This window comes from Physeter macrocephalus, unplaced genomic scaffold (genome assembly GCF_002837175.3).
Source record: "Physeter macrocephalus isolate SW-GA unplaced genomic scaffold, ASM283717v5 random_478, whole genome shotgun sequence".
NCBI lineage: Eukaryota > Metazoa > Chordata > Mammalia > Artiodactyla > Physeteridae > Physeter > Physeter macrocephalus.
Window position 1 is genome coordinate 27,783 of NW_021145764.1, and position 6,595 is coordinate 34,377.

Sequence of the window (6,595 nt, forward strand, 5' to 3'; positions counted from 1 at the left end):
ACACCTTCGTGGCACACATGTACGTGTGCACACAAACACGTCCTCAAAGAGTGCACATATGTTCAGTGCCTACCGTGCTTCAGGTCTGTTCTCTCTCACCCTCCCAACTCTCCTGGGCTGGGAGGTTGAGTCCCACTTTATGAGGCAGACACTGAGCTGCGGGAGATGAAGCAACTTGTCCAAGATCACACAGCTGGACAGCGGCAGAGGCAGGAGCGGAGGTCAGGTCTGTCTTACTTTGCAGTCTTGGCACCCGCCACGCTTCCTCTCACGTGTGCCTGCTTATACACCTCTTCGAGTACAGACACGTGCACGCCTGCATATGCACATATATTTATCACACCCGGGTCACATACAACCTCTGTGCACCCAAATATGGCTACCAACGTACTGTGTGGACATTCACCCAGGCACTGTCGACACACAGATGCGTGGGTGTACTTAGCACACACACACGGTTACACACATGCGTACGGGCTTGGATCACATGCTGTTCATACTCCATGTGCACACAGGGTGCTAGTCGTGCAGCTGCATCTCAATTTCTAAAGAAGGGGAAGTTAAGTCCTGCTCCACTTCCCTCCCAAGTAGTTAACCATTGTTAAGGAAGAATGACAGCTACACAAAGGCGTGTGATGTGCCCTCTTACAACCACCCCCCCCCCCGTGCAGAAATACACACCGGGTGCACACACAGACATTGTACAGATGTGCACACACTCTGAAAGTGTGGTGTCTAAGCTCTCTGTGCATACAACATGCAGCCTTTAGACACATTTCTGCACAGACATGATCCACGTGCAATGACCACACATGTACAGCCCTGGTATAGAGCCCCAAGTGTGCATAGCAGTGAAACTGGAAACTCCACAAAGCCCATGGTACTTGTCATGTGTCTATCCTACCACCCATCACCCCCCCACCCCCCACCCCCGCCCTGGGCAAACGTTTATCAACCTGATTATAGTAGAGGGTAAAAGCATGGACTTTGGAGTTTGACTGCCTGGGTTCTTGGCCTGGGTCCATCACTTTACTTGCTGTGTGACCTTGGGCAAGTTACTTAACCTCTCTGTGTCTTGTTTTCCTCCTCTGTAAAATGGGATAGGGATGTTGTGAGTGTTAAATGAATTAACAGATGTAAAGCACTTGTGCCTGGCACATCGTAAGCTCCCAATAGATGTCGGGGCAAAGTGTGTATCGGCAACAAAGGGTGCACGTCAGGATGTGACAAGCAGTGAAGGATGGGCAGTGGAAAGCAGAAGACAGAGCACCCACTTAAGCCTGGGGTGGTCAGGGAGGGCTTCCTGGAGGAAGAGGGCTTTGGGCTGGGTCTTGAGAAGAACTGTAGCCACCATTAATTGAGCAACCTACTCTGTGCTGGGCCCTGCACTAAACACTTGGTATGAATTAATCCCTTGAATCTTCTCTGGCTCACAGGAGGTGGGTACTGTCACGTCCACATTACGACCCAGAGAGACTAGGTAACTTGTCCAAGGACAGGAAGGGCTGAGATGAGAGGAGAAGAGGGCCCGGGAATTCCAGGTGGGCGAGCAGCATGTGTCAGAAATAGAGCAACAGATGGGAAAACGCCCCCAGGGGGCTTTCCTTGATACACTGTAACAGTTTCCAGATAATGAGGAGGGGGAGGAGCATCTGGAGGGGCGGTCTGACCTAATTGCTGTGTCTCTTGCAGCCACACCAGGGACCTGGTTGGGGGTGGGGCGGTGGCCGGCAGTTCCCTACGATGCTGGGGCATCTTCACCTCTTCCTCCCCCAACCAAGGACCAGTTAGGGAAGGGGTGAGTCATCCTGAGCATCCTGGCCCTGGAGACCAGGCCTGGCCCTCTGGAAAGGGACCAGAAGAGGACTCAGGAGGGCAAGAAGGCATGGCAGGAGGTGTCGAGGGGCCGTGAGCAAATCTCTGCCCCCAACCCTGAAGCCAGCATGGCTGCACCCAAGGGGCTGGTTCCCTTGGATTCCTCCATAAGGAATAAATGCTCACCAGGGCACCCAAATCTTTCCCCAACAGGCCACAATATCCCCTTTGGCTTCATGTCCATTAAAGCGTCCCAGGCCTGCCAAGCTGGTCCACTCATCATCCTCGAAGAGATCAGAGATGTATTTTTCAGTTTTTGCACAAGCTCTTCGCACTTGCAGTGCCTTTTTCGATACCCAGCCAACATCAGTGCCCCATCCTCCATGAAGCTCTCGGTTCAGGCATTTTGGGGCCTCCCCACCCTGTATCTCGAGTCCTTAGGCCAGTGGCGGAACACAATTAAGGGAATACGCTTCATCTGGTCGGGTAGTTCTTTGGATAGTTGGCCTAAGCCCCTGTCCCCAGGTTCCTCTCTCTCACCTGCTCTCAATCCACTCAGTCACCTGTCGCTCCCAGAACTGCCCGCCCCCGGCAGCCTTTCCTCCAGACACCGAGTTGCTTTCACTCCTTTTCATAAATCCCAGTGTGCGCCAGCCACTCTCCCCACATGTACCCCTAGACCTTCTCATCCCACACGACCCTTCTTCTGTAGTGCCCTCTTGCCAACTCAGAGAAGGAGCTTGGCAGGGCAGGAGGAGAAGGGTCGTGGGCTTCCGAGGCCCCCCAAGTTGTGGGTTAGCACCTCAACTCCTCCCCTTTCTGGTGGTAGGAATTTGGGGAAGCCCTCCACCCGTATCTTCATGCTTTTGTTTTTTCCTCTTCTGTCAGGGGAGGGGGTCCCAACAACCCTACCCCTCACGTTGAGGAGTCCCTGGGATGGGTGAGCACTGTCTCCGGCCCATTGGTGTGGACAGCACCTGGCCAACGGCGGGCAGGGGAGGGTGTGTACACTGTGGGATTATAACCGAAAGTGGGGTCCGGCTGCTCGTTGCTCCAAAGGCAATAAAGAGGCAAGGTTGGTGGAAAGGAAAGTTTGCTTTATTTTGGATGCCGGCAACCAGGGTGGAGGGGAGGGCAGATGCCTGTCCAAAGGCCGACTCCGCCCCCCGTAAAACCAGTGGGCAAGAGCTTTTATAGGCTGAGGGAGGGGGTTACATGCCCAAACAGCACAGTCAGCTCTGACAGTCATCTTGAAGTTGGTCATGCGGTGGTCTAACTAGCATCGTCTTGATTGTTTTAGGTACAGTTAATCTTCAGTTCCAGGGTTGGTTTGTTCCCATTTCCTTGAGGCCGGTTCTCAGAATTGTGGCAGCTTATATCATGGCTACCGTCTGGTCATCATGTAGTTAACTTCTTCCACCTGCTGGGGGTTTCAGTATCTATAAGAGCTCACAGGGTATGGCTCAGAATATTATCTACAGCCCCTGAGGAGGAACTAAACGTCCTTGACTCTGCATAATGACTACACTATTATTATTTAGTCTTGCCGGACTGTTTTCCTTTGTTTTTGCATTTGCTCGCTTCTCTGATTAAACTTATTCTTTGGCTAAAGTTTTTCCACAGACAAAAGGCAGGTGGAAGGCATGAGGGGAGGAAGGACCATAGGGTCCTGCTCCGTTTCAGGATATCATTTTTTAAAAATTATTTATTTTTGGCCACGTTGGGTCTTTGTTGCTGCATGTGGGCTTTCTCTAGTTGCTGCGAGCGGGGACTACTCTTCGTTGCGGCGCGCAGGCTTCTCATTGCGGTGGCTTCTCTTGTTGCGGAGCATGGGCTCTAGGCACGTGGGCTTCAGTAGTTGTGGCATGAGGGCTCAGTAGTTGTGGCACATGGGCTTAGTTGCTCCGTGGCATATAGGATCTTCCCGGACCAGGGATCGAACCCGTGTCCCCTGCACTGGCAGGCGGATTCTTAACCACTGCGCCACCAGGGAAGTCCCAGGATCATATCATTTATTGTCCAAATCTGGGCCCTTTAAAAGTGGAAGGGGGATCTATGAATAATTACATCAGGGCAATAGGCAAAAAGTAGGCCTGTCCTGGGAGAAGCAAGAGGTATGGTCACTAGATCTATATGCGATGTTGCTCCCCTTCCTGCCCACACCTCTGGTAGGATGCGCTGGGGCATCTGTGTGCCCCCATTGGCCAGTAGGCTTGGCCACCTTGGGGCCCTCAGGAGCCAGCACAGCCTGGACCCGGGGAAGCATATAGAGAGGGTCACAGCTGGGGACAGAATCTCAGGAAGGGGAGGTGACATCCTAGCTATTGGGAGTGGCTTCCAAGGCTAGACAGTGGAGAGGAAAATCTGAGAGGTGGGAAGGAGGGGTGGGGGACCCCACATCCCAAGGTGCTCTCCTGGAGGTACCAACAACCTCCATTACAGAAAATAGTGACCACCGCCCTTATAAAGCACTGGCTTTGCAAGGCAGACACTCTTCTGGGCACTTTTCATGCATTCACTCACCTAATCCTCACAGCAAGCCTTGGGGGTGGGGGTGGTACTATTATTATCCCCATTTTAGAAAGGAGAAAGCTGAGGCACAGAGAGGTCGAGGGTAACTCGCCCAATGCCACACAACTTAGATCTGGGATCTGAACCCAGGCGGCCCATCCCTGCTCTCTGAGGCCCTGCTCCTGGCTTATAGAGAAGTTAAACTGTGTCAATGGAAGCAGATGTTCCCAGTTGTGCATATCGTGAGATCTGGGAAATTCTGCAGGAAAGAAGCAGGACTAGTAGAAAGTAGCTTGGCTCTGGAGTCAGACCCATGTCTGACTCTGGCTCCATCGCTTACTAGCTGTGTGAACCCCCCAGGTACACTTCTCACTCTCATGGAGCCTCAGTCTCCCCGTCTGGAAAATACTGTTCTGTTGGGTGTCAGAGGCTCCAGACACTAAGCTGTGGGAGGTGATCGATCCGCCCAAGGAGGGTATTTCATTCACACTGGTCCCTGTCCTCCTGCTCTCCAAGCTGGGCCTGCCCTGGGCTCCCCTCACCCCAAGGAGGCCAAAACTCGGGGTTCCAAAGTCCACAGTTCTATCCTGATTCGGGGCCAGGGGTTTGAAGGAGGAAGGCTACAGGCTCCTGAATCTGAGATGCTCAAAATGGTAGAAGTTGTTATTATTTAGATCATCACGGAAGGGCACCTGACTTCAGGCCAGGGCAGCGTGAGCTCGTCCAGCTGCCCCCCCTCTACCATCAGCATGGGTCCAGAGGCTGGGCTGGGGTCTGGGGGCACCCCCTACCACGGGACCCTCAGGTGCCTTAGTTGGTAGGTTCTAGAAAAGGGAAGGGGGAGAGGGGAGGCTGCTTCCTAATGAACAATTAGCGTCTGCTGAGTGGCTAATCATGTGGTTCCATGTAATTAAGAAGCTAATTAGTGCTGTGTCAATTAAGGTTTAATTAGTGTCTTCTTCGGAGAAGCCTGAAAGATCCTCATGCTGGAAGCTTCTGGAATGGCAGGTGGGGGTGGTGGCGTGGGGAGGTGGATTCTAGGAGAGACATCAGGTATTGCAGGGGAGCCCGTCTTCCTCCTGTTGTACCCCCTGCAGTTCTGGGATCCGTGATTTATTGACCCCTGGCTCCACCCCCACTGGCTCTGGTCATGGAGGTTTGGAGACCTCATGAGGCTCTCCCCCATCACCAGGGTTTGCTCACCCCAGCGAGTGATGAGGCCCCTGCACAGCTCTTATGACAGGGGGCCCTTAAGGCATTGCACCCCATTCTCTACACCTGCTAAAGCCGATAACTTCAGCTGCTCTCCCCTGAGGAAGGTGAGGAAACAGGGACCCAGAGAGGTTAAGTAACTTGCTCAAGGTCACACAGCCAGTTAAGTGGCAGATCTGGGATTCAACCCCAAGACTGTTGGGTTCTTTCTTCTTGCTTTTCTCTCTTCTGCCCCTACCTGAGCACCCCACCTTCCTCTGTTTCTCAGCCAGGACCTGACCTGGTGGCTGGGTGCAGAGCCACCATGCAGTAGAGCATGGCAGCTGGGCCCCAACTGCTTGGCTGTCCACAGGGAGGGACTTGGGATGACAGTCATCTTTGGAGCATCACATTCAGACGGTTCTTCTCCCACCCTCAGCTCCCAGCCAGCTGTGTTCCCTGAGGCTCTCCCGTCCCCTGCTACCTTGTCCCTCTCTCTTCCAGAGGGGTGCCATCTCCTAATGCAGGGCGACTTCATTTTCTGTTGGGGTCCAGAGCTGACCACGGCTTCGAGCAGAAACCACTTTCCTCACAGTACACAGTATCCCCCTGACCTGTTTAACAATTTGATCAGCTTTATTGAGGTATAATTTACAAACCATAAAGTTCATTCATTTTAAATGTACAATGCAGTGGCTTTTAGTACATTTGGAGTTGTCTGATCATTGCCATAATCTAATTTTAGAACATTTTCATCACCCCCAAAACTGAACCCTGTACCCATTAGTGGTCACCCTCTAATCCACCCTCCACCCCCAATCCCAGCCCTAGGGAACCATTAATCTGCTTTCTGTCTCTACAGATATGCCAGCTCTGGACATTTCATATAAATAGGACCAAACAAGATGGGGTCTTCTGTGACTGGCTTCTTTTATTTAGCATAATGTTTTCCCCTCTCCTGTTTTTTTTTTTTTTTTTTTTTGCGGTACGCGGGCCTTTCACTGCCGTGGCCTCTCCCGTTGCGGAGCACAGGCTCCGGACGCGCAGGCTCAGCGGCCATGGCTCACGGGCCCAGCCG